Source organism: Podarcis liolepis, assembly GCF_965112155.1.
Source record: "Podarcis liolepis genome assembly, chromosome: 11".
Lineage (NCBI taxonomy): Eukaryota > Metazoa > Chordata > Lepidosauria > Squamata > Lacertidae > Podarcis > Podarcis liolepis.
Window position 1 is genome coordinate 20792226 of NC_139565.1, and position 14875 is coordinate 20807100.

The window sequence follows — 14875 nt, forward strand, 5'->3', positions numbered from 1 at the left end:
ATTTTGTTTCACAACACATCAATGGGATTTCTGGAGAGCTGTGCCTTTCAGATCATGAGCTGGATTTGAATCCAGGTCAAGTTGGCTCAGATCTGGATTTGTCCTGACCAAATCAGGTCTAATCTGGATTTAAATCAGGTCCAATCTGGATTTCCAAATCAGGGCCACAAATTGGATCAAGGGCTCTGTGCAAAGTCCTAGCATTTAGTAAAACATCTGCTGTTGTTGTTTAGTCATTTAGTCGTTTAGTCGTGTCCAACTCTTCATGGCCCCATGGACCAGAGCACGCCAGGCACTCCTGTCTTCCACTGCCTCCTGCAGCTTGGTCAAACTCATGCTGGTAGCTTTGAGAATACTGTCCAACCATCTCATCCTCTGTCGTCCCCTTCTCCTTGTGCCCTCCATCTTTCCCAACATCAGGGTCTTTTCCAGGGAGTCTTCTCTTCTCATGAGGTGGCCAAAGTATTGGAGTCTCAGCTTCAGGATCTGTCCTTCCAGTGAGCACTCAGGGCTGATTTTCTTAGGAATGGATAGGTTTGATTTTCTTGCAGTCCATGGGACTCTTGAGAGTCTCCTCCAGCACCATAATTCAAAAGCATCAATTCTTTGGCTATCAGCCTTCTTTATGGTCCAGCTCTCACTTCCATACATCACTACCGGGAAAACAATGGCTTTTACTATATGGGCCTTTGTTGACAAGGTGATGTCTCTACTTTTTAAGATGCTGTCTAGGTTTGTCATTGCTTTTCTCCCAAGAAGCAGGCGTCTTTTAATTTCGTGGCTGCTGTCACCATCTGCAGTGATCATGGAGCCCAAGAAAGTAAAATTTCTCATTGCCTCCATTTCTTCCTCTTCTATTTGCCAGGAGGTGATGGGACCAGTGGCCATGAGCTTCGTTTTTTTGATGTTGAGCTTCAAACCATATTTTGCGCTCTCCTCCTTCACCCTCATTAAAAGGATCTTTAATTCCCCCTCACTTTCTGCCATCAAGGTTGTGTCATCTGCATATCTGAGGTTGTTGATATTTCTTCCAGCAATCTTAATTCCGGCTAGGGATTCATCCAGCCCAGCCTTTCGCATGACGAATTCTGCATATAAGTTAAATAGTAAAACATAGCACCTTTTAATATTTTAAAATGGTCCAAATTTCACAGCCTTAGGGCCTGGATCATTTCAAGAAATCCCCCCTGAAGAATAGTCAATAAGATACAGCCCTTTGTATTTGTTCAACACAAGCATGATATATAATAACAAAAAGTGTAACAACAAATTGCATCTACCTTGGTTATTCATTACTCTGGTTATTTGTAAACAATGACAAGCATTTGATAGATATTATTTTTATTGTACTCTTTTTAGTTAAGTTTTCATAGAGCAATCTATTTCTGCCAGACTTAAAGAAACAGAGAAAAAGACGCTCTCTAGAAATTGCAGGCCCTCCAGGCAGAAAGCAAGAGGCAGATGAAGCTCTTGCACTTTTCCTTGATCTCTGTAGTCAAACTCTTAGGGCTGAGGTGTTCTTTAAGAACCAAATAATTGTATTTGATGGAGAGCCCTTGAGGAATGCGCAGAGGAACTACCTTTCTGTTGTTTAGCAATCACTTGCCATCTCTATGTGAGTCACACATGCTTTGAATATACATATAATTCATATTTGCTTGTCTGCTGTCAGAATAACCTGCCATGTTCCAGACATACTTATTTACCTGGCACAGAGCAGGTTGGAAATTTCTCTGGGTATTACAATGTATGTCTTTCTTTCAGTGTGTGGCTTAGAGCCGTCAGCAACATGATGTTATGGGAAAACAATACTGGGAAAATAATGCAAAGCTGTAACTCAATTTTCTCTCAACAGCGAGTGAGTCTCATTGAACTCAATGGGATTGACTAATGAGTGGGCATGTATAGGATTGTCCTTTAAGTCACTAAATGCCAGTTCAGATAAAAACTGATAACAGAGGAGATTCAGGGCCAACATATATAGTGCAAAGTATGTGCTGGGGGGGGGTTATTGGTTTGTTTTTGTTTAATTATGTATTTTGTGTTCTCATTTTGTATTTTTATGTTGTAAACTGCCCTGTGATCTTTTGATGAAGGGCGATGAAATATACTCGGAGTCTAGTGAAATGAATGAAACTCCCCAAAACGTCTAGCTATATATACATTATTTACACAATGGGCCCTGCGTGATTGGCTAATTCCGGGCTGCTCCTATAGGCCAATCAGGTTGTGGATTCACTTCCTCCAGAAGCCTGATTGGCTGCTCTTGCAGGCCAATCAGGTTGCTGATTCACTTCCACCTGGAGCTGGATTGGGTGGCTCCTGCGGACCAATCAGACTGCTGCATTCTGGATCCTATTGTTCTAGGTGATATACAAATCTAATAAATAATTGTTTGTAATACTTTTTGTAGTTGTTGGTTGCATCACTTCAGAAAGAATATTGGAAAGTTGGAAAAGACTTTGAAGAGGGTAACTAACATTGAATTGTTCAATATATTATAGCCAACCTTTCCTCCTGAGGGATCCAAGGGTGGCAAACATGTCCCCGTTTGTTTTGTTTTTTAAAGCAACCTAAAACAGTTAAAACATTTTTTTAAACTGTTGCATTTTAAAACATTATTTCATCCAGAGATCTCAGGGTTGCCAGAAACAGTAAATTTTTTTAGCTCGAAAATGCTTGGGAAAACAAGAATACTTAATACCAACAAAGCACAAGTGAGTATACAACCAGATGTAAGAGAGATACATTTATAGTCTGTCTGACTATGTAAAAGGAGCACAATACCTCAAGGACCGCTTCTTTCCATATGAACCTACCCAGACCCTGAGATCATCTTCTGAGACCTTCCTTCGTGTGCCTCCTCCTTGAGAGGTCCGGAGGGTGGCAACACAAGAGCGGGGCCTTCTCTGCAGTGGCTCCCCGTCTGTGGAATGCTCTCCCCAAGGAAGTTTGCCTGGCACTTTCATTATACACTTTTAGGTGCCAGGCAAAAACGTTCCTTTTTAACCAGGCCTTTGGTTGACCTGATGGACATCCTATACCCTTTTAAAATGTGGCTCTTTTGGGGAGGGCGTGTTATTGGGTTGTTGTTCTTATTTTGATTTTATATTTTACCTGGAGGCGGTTGGAGGATGGATGGCGGTTAATGGATTGAAGTTGAATCCTGACAAGACAGAAGTATTATTTTGGGGGGACAGGGGGCAGGCTGGTGTGGAGGACTCCCTGGTCCTGAATAGGGTAACTGTGCCCCTGAAGGACCAGGTGCGCAGCCTGGGAGTCGTTATGGACTCACAGCTGTCCATGGAGGCGCAGGTCAATTCTGTATCCAGGGCAGCTGTCTACCAACTCCACCTGGTACGCAGGCTGAGACCCTACCTGCCCGCGGACTGTCTCTCCAGAGTGGTGCATGCTCTAGTTATCTCCCGCTTGGACTGCTGCAATGCGCTCTACGTGGGGCTACCTTTGAAGGTGACCCAGAAACTACAATTAATCCAGAATGCGGCAGCTAGACTGGTGACTGGGGGCGGCCGCCGAGACCACATAACACCGGTCTTGAAAGACCTACATTGGCTCCCAGTACGTTTCCGAGCACAATTCAAAGTGCTGGTGTTGACCTTTAAAGCCCTAAATGGCCTCGGCCCAGTATACCTGAAGGAGCGTCTCCACCCCCATCGTTCTGCCCGGACACTGAGGTCCAGCGCCGAGGGCCTTCTGGCGGTTCCCTCATTGCGAGAAGCAAAGCTACAGGGAACCAGGCAGAGGGCCTTCTCGGTAGTGGCGCCCGCCCTGTGGAACGCCCTCCCATCAGATGTCAAAGCATTTAGAAGACATTTTAAGGCAGCCCTGTTCAGGGAAGCTTTTAATCTGTGATATTTTACTGTATTTTTTGTTTCTATGGAAGCCGCCCAGAGTGGCTGGGGAAACCCAGCCAGATGGGCGGGGTACAAATAATAAATTATTATTATTATTATTATTTACATATCTCTATCTCTATCTCTATATAGATATATATATAGAGAGAGAGATAGATAGTGAGGGTATGTGAGATTACATAGTGCCTGAATGTACAAAAGCATCACTGTGTTTCTTTTCTTGAAGATTCTTAAGCATGCTTGAGGCATGTGGCATTTCCTTGCTTCTTGTGGAGAGTATTCCCTCCCCACCCCAACCTATGATAGTATCATTTCTGCCATTTATCCCCCCTTTTGGATCATATGGCAACACTGCTCCTTTACCCTTTCCTTCTCTTATTATTTTTTAGTTGAGGCTGGGTCTCTCCCCCCCACTTCAGAAAGTAATACTTTGTAGGGAGAAATGGCAGGATATTACTCACAGGAGGAAGCACTATTATTCTTAAAGGATTTTTGACAGACTGGCTTCCAGTTTCTGAATGCTCTACTCTTGATATGCCCGCTATGATTTTTATGTTCAAATTATAAACATTTCCAACACAGTACAGCTCAATCTAACTCCCCAGGTATAGTTTATCAGAAAGCAATTTTGTTTAAATGGAAAGACAAATGAAGGGATGCTACCATCACACACCTGTCACACAAAGGCAAGCTTGTACTTGGGATTCATCACAGGCTAAGTGAGAATTTATTTTAGGGTGGAGGGGAGCTAGGGACTGTTAAAAGTGTTGGCCGTGCATCACTGGTGTGCCAGATATGCCACTAAACCATTTTGAGATACGTTCCAGGAAAAGGAGAGAAATGGCCTGTCACGGTGGAAGATTGAGGATTTAACAAGGCAGATGTCTGGATGAGCCCTAAAGGTCAATCAGCTTCATCAGAAACTACTTGAAAGACTACAAATGCGGCATAATATCCTCATGGGAGGCACCCACGATGGATGTCTAATAGCTATACACTGCAGACCCTGCAATATAAAATTTGCAGGGGATTTAACTCACAAAAAGGGCGACGACTTTATTGCTCTCCGAAGTCATTTTTCTTCCAAGAAGGCAGCAGCGTAGGGCGTTTACTTGCATGTTTTAATGCTTTTTGAGTAGGAGTATGTGAACCAAATGTGCAATTTAATATGCCTCTGAAGTTTGCAGAGATGGAAAACGCGTTTGGATCGACTCTGTGGCTATTTACCCGTCCTGGTATACGGAAACCTGGCATGCATAAAACGAAAATGAATTAGCTGCAATACTGATAAAGATGCTTTGCCCTCCTGAAGTCGATACTATGATAATCTTCGCTGCTTTTTGGCTGTGCTGCAGTAAAAGGAGGATGTGTGAAAATGTAACGAAATGCAAAGGGCTGAGCGTGTTTTCCCATGTGCAATAGTTTGCAGGGGACTTTGTTACAATGGAGAGAAAGAAGTAATAGAAAAGTTAAAACTGAACTATGAGATATATTGAAACAGCCTCCAGCAGAATGCTAATAACATATTATAGGAATTAAAGGTGGAATGAAACAGGTGATCTGGAAGAAAAGGGGGTGGAGTGTAGCAAGAGTACCTGCAATGAAGCATATTTAACTGCACATAAGAATCCTGTGCTTTTTCGTTACAAAATAAACTATACTTGATAAAGCTACTGGTTACGCTCTTCCTACTTTCCTCCCTTTCATACCTACAGATTTATAAAACATTACACATAAAACCATATGATCAATAGAAGAACTGTATGATAAATTATCCATCACCCTAAGCTTTCTTTGACATGCCTCAGCTATGGAAGCACAAAGAAACTATAATTCATATTGCATTTCAGTTGAATTTTCTTTCAGCACATGACTTGTCCAAGGCCCAGATCAGACAAACCATGAGATGAGTTCTGACCAATATAATATTTTGAAGTCATCACACTGTACATCTTCATGGCATTCTGGAAAAAAAAAGAAATTTCAAGAGATTCTCCATGGATTCTGACTTTGCACATCGTATTAGATTGGTCTGGGGAAAGTAATGAAACCTCTTGTTTACTTTGTTCATATTTCTTAAATCTTTATCTTTGAAGCTTAAGAAATTGAGAAGCTGGACCGTCTGGCAAGAGGAAGGAAAAAATATGTTGATATTTACTCAGCACAAATTTAGAATGAACTTAACCAGCTGCCTCTGAAGCAATTATTATAGTTCTGGTTGCTTAGTGCAATCATTTAAGACAAAAACCAAAACCACAAGCATTCTTCTGTAGGGCTAAAAGGTAAAGGTAAAGGACCCCTGGACAGTTACGTCGAGTCAAAAGTGGCTATGGGGTGTGGCGCTCATCTCACTTTCAGGCCAAGGGAGCCGGCGTTTCTCCAGACAGTTTCTGGGTCATGTGGCCAGCATGACTAAACCGCTTCTGCCACAACGTAACACCGTGACAGAAATCAGAGCACATGAAAACACCATTTACCTTCCCGCTGCAGCAGTACCTATTTATCTACTTGCACTGGTGTGCTTTCGAACTGCTAAGTTGGCAGGAGCTGGGACAGAGCAATGAAAGCTCACCCCGTCTCAGGGATTCGAACCACCGACCTTCCGATCGGCAAGCCCAAGAGGCTCAGTGGTTTAGACCACAGCACTACCTGCTGTAGGGCTAATTTGTGATTGGTATATTATACCTTTTCAGACTCAACAAAACTGAAGGATGGAGTATGCACTTTCAATTTTTATGAGAAGATTGCCAGAACTCCTCTGAACATGCGCCATGTGAATTGTCCCCATTTGGGTCATAGGGTGGAACCCAAGTGGTGCCATTTTGTTTATGGAAAGACTGTTTAAGGTATCTGTTTAAGGAAGAGAAGGCTATGCAATTTTTGCTAATTCCCCATTGTCCTGCAGTCCCTCACACCACCTTCCACTTAGTTCATAGAGGTTCCACTAATCAAGTATCTGGATTTGATTTCCCAGAGGGAGGCTGCAGGGGGAAGGGGAATATGCAAAAATCACCACCCCCTTCTTCCACTAGCAGATGATGCCAGCTGATGAAAAGCTGTTCTAGAGTGAAAGGGGACAAGTTGGATTACATCCATAACATTTAGAACATCCAAAATAATTGCCTTCATTGTGTGAGAGTCTCTAAAGTCTCTCCACTGCATGGCAGGAACACAAAATGGAGATGATGGACATGGTGACCCAATTTAATAGCGGTGCTCCGTGTTGCAGGTGTTTCCAAGTATTACATACAATAAGAGGGATGTGGGTGGCGCTGTGGTCTAAACCACTGAGCCTCTTGGGCTTGCCGATTGGAAGGTCAGCGGTTCCTATCAGTGCCACAGGGTGAGCTCCCGTTGCTCCATCCCATTTTCTGCCAAATGAGCAATTTGAAAACATACCAGTGGAAGTAGAAGCTGGTATTGCAGCGGGAAGGTAAATGGTGTTTCGGTGCACTCGGGCACTCGACACGGTCCTCCGTGTACTAGTAGTGGTTTAGTCATGCTGGCCACATGACCCAGAAAGCTGTCCGTGGACAAACACCAGCTCCCTCGGCCTGAAAAGCGAGATGAGCGTTGCAACCCCATAGTCGCCTTTGACTGAATTTAACCAACCAGGGGTCCTTTACCTTTATTTGTCACTAAAACACCAAACTGGGGGGATTTCTTCAGTCTCAGCAACCAAATAAATGTACTGCTAAACTAAATCTAAGCAAGTAAATGCGACGTTTCATATCAAAAGCCAAGGGACTTTTGGTTTGAGCAGAAAAAACCAAAAGATTCCCAACTGGTGTCAACAATTACAATCAAGGACAAACCATCACACAGAGCACGTTTTCATTTATGCCTGAAGAGGAAGGGTCCACAGTCAACATTTCTCCCTCCCTCTCTCTTTATATAAAAAAGAATGATTTAACATTTTTCTTCTGTTTATTTCCAAAGGCAATTTTACATTTCATTAGGTACAACAATATGTCATCAGTCTTCCATATAGTTACAGTCTCAGGGAATAATAGTCACCCTGCAAAGGTTAACAACAAAGTGCACATTTTGCAAGGGGTACACAAAGCAAGCTAAATACCCCTTTCTACCAAGTCATTCAAGAAAAGTTTATTGTGTCAGGAAGTAAGTGGGCATATTACCCGCCAGTAGTAGTTCATACGTAAATGATTGGAGTTGACTCAAATGGGCTTTTTTTAAGTGGTCAAGGAGAAGAGAAAGTCGGAAGTTGTGATGTACTGGGAACTGAACAAAGATGTGGCATACTGTGCTATACTGAGGTTCCACAGCCTATTACATACCCAATAAGGTAACACAAGAGTATAGGGAAAGAAATTAGCTCGGATTCAGTAGAATTCCACCTGCTGAAATGCCTATATTTATTCAACATAGTTCTAACAAGTGTTGGCAAATGAGATGAAGGATTAACAGTGCAAGCCCATGCATGGCTTCTCAGAAATAAGTCTTACGAAATAGGATGGGACTTACTTGGAAGTAAGTGAATCTAGAACTGCAGCCTTTTCACTCAATGACATTGTTAGAACAACACCCTTATTCTCTGAAGAAAAGAATTGCTAACACTTATTATGAGAACTTTCCAACATTGCTATGAAGTGTGGAAATTACGTGCAAGCCTGCAATCATCAGGTGCAATCCTGACACTCAGTTCAGGGATGTTGGACACTGAGACCTGGACACATTCCAGAGTTTGTCAACCCAAGAGTTAGCACAGACCACAGAGATAAATCAGAAGAATATTTTATTATACTGAAAGGGAACACATGTATTGTCTCAAAAGGGAATTAGTGCATTTACTAAAAATATTAAACAAAATCAATAAACGGCAGACTCACACTTGTCTGAGCTTAGAAGAGTCAAAACCAGTGCAATAATTATTCTTAGAAGCATTCCTAGGAAAACTAGGATGTGGTTAGGGAAAGGATGGAATGTGGTAGGGGGGAGGAGGAGATTTGGCTGAAGAGCTGAAAATGGTACCAGAATTTTTTTTGGAATAACTTTTTATTGGGTTTTATAAACAAAGATAATAGGAATAATAATACTAATAAATAGACCAAGTCTTCTAATGTCATTTGTATATCACAAAAATGGCATAATAAATTTGTGGTAAGATCTTCAACATGGCCCCTAGGAGTTGGTTGCTATGATTATTAGTTGTCAATGTATAGGTTTTTAGTACGTGAATTGGATTAAGCAAAAACAAAGGGGAAACAGGATAGAACAGAATAAAACTAAATTGACAGGTAACATTCAACATCACATAGGTAAAGACCCAATCTGGAGCCATTGTGGTTGTGCTTAGATTAATTATGAACAATAGTCATTTTTCTTCTTATGTTACCAATGAAACAATATAAGTGTTGGTATATTGATGAATATAGGAGGAGAATTCAAAGTGAAGATTTTTTTGGAGGCTTACAAAAAATGGCTCATCATAAAATGTGCACCCACTTGCTGGCATGCGCAGAATTAGAATTACAAGAATTTAGTAAGTTATGGTGTCATCTCTCAAAGGGGAGATCTATTTATTCAAATGACTTTTTTTTTTGGTTGGGCTGATTAGATTCCAGAAAAGGCTGACATGTTTTAATAATACTTTATAGACTAACTTTCTTCTTCAGACCCAATTCTGGAATTTCCTCTAACTTGTTATATTAAGAATATAACAAGGATATATTAAGCATTCTTTTCTTTAGGTTATTCTCATTTTCAATTTTGAAAAGAACCATATTCAAAAATTTCCACTGTTGATTATTTTAAACCTTTTGGTCTGATTTGCTGGTATGGCTCCATAAGAATAAAATTACCATTAGGAACTTCACATAAGGTTGATTGTCATTTATCGTTACATGGGAGAGTCATCATTATTAACAACTTTTCATCATATTGAATAGGTTTTCATTCCACAAGTGCCTCAGTGACATTTAATAGAGTCATCCTTCCATAATGAATATCTCTACTGTTCATAATGGTTCTCTAGATCTCAAGTAATCTCCATTTACTTACATTTTTTTTTACCAAGTTGGGGTACTTGTCCAGATAATTGAATAGAGATATTTCTGAAATTAAGAGGGCTTTGTAAAACCTGTCATAAAAAGCCCCCCCCCCAAATAAAGATCTACAAGAAGTAGCTAAATGAGATGCCAATACATATAGGCCTACTGAGATAATATAAAAACCTATTGGGGTAATACATAAAATAGTGTTAAAACACAGGTTGTGAGGAATAATGTCAGCCATCTTGGTTAGCAATATCACCTAGAATTATTATAGAGTGGACCAACAGAGAAAAGGAACATTTGACAAAGACTTTGAGGTGACAGCAAAGTTCAGTAGAAGACAGTGTTAATTATGAATCCATGCAAGAGTTCTAGAGCTTTGTGTCAAGGCAAAACATGAAGTAAGTGGGGCCATAGCTTTGTGGTAGAGCATCTGATTTGCATGCAAAAGGTTACCTTGTTCAGTCCCTGGCATTTCCAGGCAGGATTGGGAGAGACTCCCAGTCTGAAACCCCTGATATTTCAGTCTGCCAGTCAGGGTGGACAATATTGTGCTAGGTGTGTCAATGTCTGACATGGCGTAAGGCAGCTTACTATGTTCAGTGTGCACCAAAATATTCTTAATGCTGAAAGTGATTAGAAGATTCCTAAGTCTTGAGACTAATTCAGTTGTCTTGTATAATTGACTAGAGTGAAAAAGCAACTTTGCTTGACAAGGAATGCAAAACTAATGGCTTGGGGGTGTGTGTGTGTGTGTGTGTGTGTGATGGTGGTTGATCCAATATCCTGCGCTCCTTTCACTGATGGAATGGAGGTATTTTGCTCCTCTACTTTGAACTATTTATCTGCCTTTGGAAACAACGGGAGGGAAGTAACCCAAGACCACATAGGTTACGGGGGCCTGTTAGAGGAATAGGAAGGTGTTGGATACTTCAGCTCTAAGCCTCCCACTGGTCCACTCCAGCATGCCCACCCCAGCTGTGGAAGTTTTCACAGTGGAGACTGTGAAGTTGGAGCTCTCTACCCTCAGAGAGGAAGTACCACTGCTTCCTATGTCCCCTGAGATATCTGCCCAGCGACCGTAGGACTGGAGGACTCAACTCATTTATCAGATCACCAATGCATGGAGAGAAATGATTCTGCACAAGACCTCAGGGATCACCTGGACTTCTTAGTGATGGCAGAAGATACTCAACCTTGAGTGGACAGCCACTTACTTTCACTTAGAAGAAGATAAAGAGAACCCCAATCTATGTTTGGATTAGATACAAGGAACTCGGTAGAATGAAGAGGCCAAGGCACTTCCCCTTAATTTCAGTGGGAAGCCTAAGCCATCCTACCTTTTGAACATGGGGCTGTGGTGATGATCAAAAAGCAATACTATTGATATCAAAGGCAAACAAACAGTGGAATGTGCATATATTCACAATGCCACAGAAACACTACATTCCCATTCTGCACTGTCCAAATGGCTAGAGATGAAATGTAGTTCAGGAGAATGGTCTGGCTTGGCAAGGCGGGATATGCAGAAAGTCCAAATTCTGTTCCCCCAGCTCCTCTTGCCATAAGGTTGACTAAACTGAAGGCTGAATTAGTCAGAATTCAGAAAGCCCGTGCCCACAGTAGCACATAGCAGAGCATTTCTATAACTTGCCTTTGGGCTTCCTGCAAACCTCTTCTAATGTGTCAGAAAGCGGGCAGTGGAAATAAGAGCTGGCAGCTTCCTCGCGCCTTATAAAAAAAAGAGAGACGGAAACCCGTAACGAATGAAAGCACACAAAACTGCTCTTGCCATCTGCAGAGCTCCCAAACCTCTTGTAATTTTATAGCAACAGGATGCCAATGTCTCTGAAAGCCAAAAACCCAGATTAAAAACATGCACACTGAAAAATTAAGCTGAAATTGGGAGGATATCGCAAATCATTATTACAATAATAATAGTAATAAAAATTATAGAGAACTCCAACAATGACAAATAAAAATGAGAACGCCAAACAGGAAAGGAGGCTGGCAGAAGGCAGGAGAAACAGACTTAGAGGAATGATATAAAATGTTTATAATGGAAATGGTTGAGCTAAAGGGCTCCCTGAGTAGAAGCATTCCAGCTTGAGGCATCATATTAACACCTTTGAGCCAGGCACTCTGCTCACCCAGTGCTTAATCAAGGCAGATGAATTATGGCACACTTCCTCCAGCTAAAACAAACGTTGGGTTTTAGAGCTGAGCTGTAGCACTCAGAAGTTATTTCCCTAGAGATATTAATGTTTAAAGCAAAATCAAATATTAATAGCTGAACATTGGTCATTTTAAAAACTAAACACACACACACACAATCTGCACGACTAGCTAGACGATGGCATTTTTGCATCTTTTTCTGGGTAAATAAATTGTTTCCCCCCCTTTATTTCCAGGTAGTATTCAGTGATACCAAAAATAAACCCCCATCTCCTTGACCTGGTCTTTTGAGACCAGGAGCTATCTTAACAGCAGAGAGAGTTCAGGTAATTTAAAAGGGGTGTTCCCATGGACTGCAAGAAGATCAAACTCTATCCATTCTTAAGGAAATCAGCCCTGAGTGCTCACTGGAAGGACAGATCCTGAAGCTGAGGCTCCAATACTGCCCATATCCAATCCAGTCTTCCTTGCCAAACCTTATACTGTATATGACAGTCCTCCAGCCCTTAGGAAATGTAGGCAGCCAAAATTAGGAGCTCTTGTCTTGCAGACATGGAAGTGTCTTCTTTTCACAGAAATCTATACATTTCCCTATAAAAGAGATGCAAAAGTGCTAGGAAGATCTGTGTCATGGGCTGCCAAAACTTGAGAGAGCTACGTTTTGTGCAGAAATTACTTTGAATTATATTGCATTCAAGTGGGAAGCTAGTTCAGAGTTTTCTATTCAGGAAAGCCAAGCTAGTATTCTTTTTAAAAAAAGTTTTTAAAAAGTAGATATACAGATTATTGTGGCATTTCTCCTAAAATCCATAGAAACAGTTATGTGGTTTTCTCTAAGTGGCATGCACACATTAGCTTGAATATGTTTTCCTAGGTGAAAGCCGCAAGAAAAGTGGGTTGGAAACAGTGTACAGCACAAAATGTAATTGCTGTTGGGAGCTTTGAAAAGAAAATAACATTTGAAAGGGTAAAAATGGCCACTCTGGTTGTATCAATTAGCCATTTGGTATTTCACTTTAGAATTACGGCAGCAAAAGTTTTACAAAGCTGACATTTATTTACTCCTTTCTCTCCTTCTAGCCATCTGGTATTCCTGCTAGAAACACTGGTACAGTTTTTTTCAAAAGGAAATTTATTGCACTGCTGGTATTTGGGAAAGATGCTTTTCTTTCAGGTAAGGCTTCCAGTGGAATTATGAATGGGGCTGGTTCATATGCTTCAATGAATGAATCATTCATTCTGTTCTCAGTTTTTGGGCTATAAGTATCATTGTTTATGTAGCCAAAACAGCACTATCCGTACAAAAGAGGTTTAGAGCAAGTCTGAAGATTGCAGAAGGGTAAACCTCAAAAATAATAAGGACTGAATGCAGAAAGCGAGGACAGGGGAGGAATGGGGAGGGTGAATAGGACTTCTGGAATCCTGAACAGAAGCACTTCATAGAACAACATTTGGTTGTGGGTCCCACTTGTAAATATATAAAATAGTCATTGGGCAACCACAACAGAGTCCAGAAATAAACCAAGCTGAAATGAAATAGGGCTGGGGAGATCAATCTGTTTTGATTTCTCTCCATTTCTCATTTTTACCATCTTAAGTTATCCACATTTCTACATTGGTTTGACATTTATTTTATTTTTTAAAGGCTCAGGAATATTCATTAGCATTTTAATGTGAATTTATTCTAATATGCACATTTTCTATACAGTTTTGTTATGGGTTGTGGATGTGGGGATAGGCTGTATGCTGACCCCCTTTCTATCTCCTGGAACCAGCAAGGGTTAAAATCTAAGCAGGTTTCAAATTGCTGGACTAGTCAGGCTAGCTTCCCGGTTTGGTGATGGACCATTAAGGTAAAAAAAGGAAGTGGATCTGTGCTAAATGGTTGAGGCTCCCTCCCTCAACTCGCTAGTAGATAGAAAGACAAAGGCCAGAGTTCAGAGTTTAGTTATGTGAGCTGGAAGTTGGAAGCAGCAGGCTAGGAAACCAGAGAGACAGAGTGATGCTTGATTTCTCTTTGAATCCAAGGCTGCAGCTATGGGAGAAGCAAGACCCTTTGGGAGCGTTAATGTAGCAAACTTCTCCATCGTAGGCTCAGGTTGCATATATGTGTAAACAAACCATATATCATAAAGGTACCACAGTCTCTGCTGTCCCTCATTCCAAAGGAAACATGAACCCTGGGTAACTGCCTGGAATCTTGCACCGCACAAAGTTCGGGGTAGCATGCAACAATATAAATCTTTGCAAATGAATTCTTCCTAATAACATGCATTTTGGGATGTTATTTTCACAACTACTTGCATTTTAAAGCACACACTTTCCTATAGTATATGTGTTTTTGTACACATTACTTGACTGGAGAGCTGCATTGCAAAATTCAGAGAAACGTGAATTCGGAAGGATGGCTATGTTTTAGTTCGTATATTGTTTGCAAAGTGCAAACACCAGTGCACATCATGGGGACATTAAAAGCAAGATGAGGAAGGAGGGGAGAGTCCAAGGTTCAGGAAGCCTCAGCAGAAACCGATGAGCAGGAGATGTTGCAAATCCTGCAGTCATTTTGGCAAATATTCAGCAGTGGTCTGCACCATAGACTTCGTGGAAGCCACCCAGAGTGTCTGGGGCAACCCAGTCAAATGGACAGGGTACAATAAATTGTTGTTGTTGTTGTTTTTGTTGTTACCTTAGCTACAGTGGGCACCAAGACCCAGATTGCTTCCTTTGTTGAAGGTATCCCCTTATAACTGTGAGTCCATCATAATGGAAGAGAGCTCCACATGATACTCCCCAGATGCATCACTAGCTTAG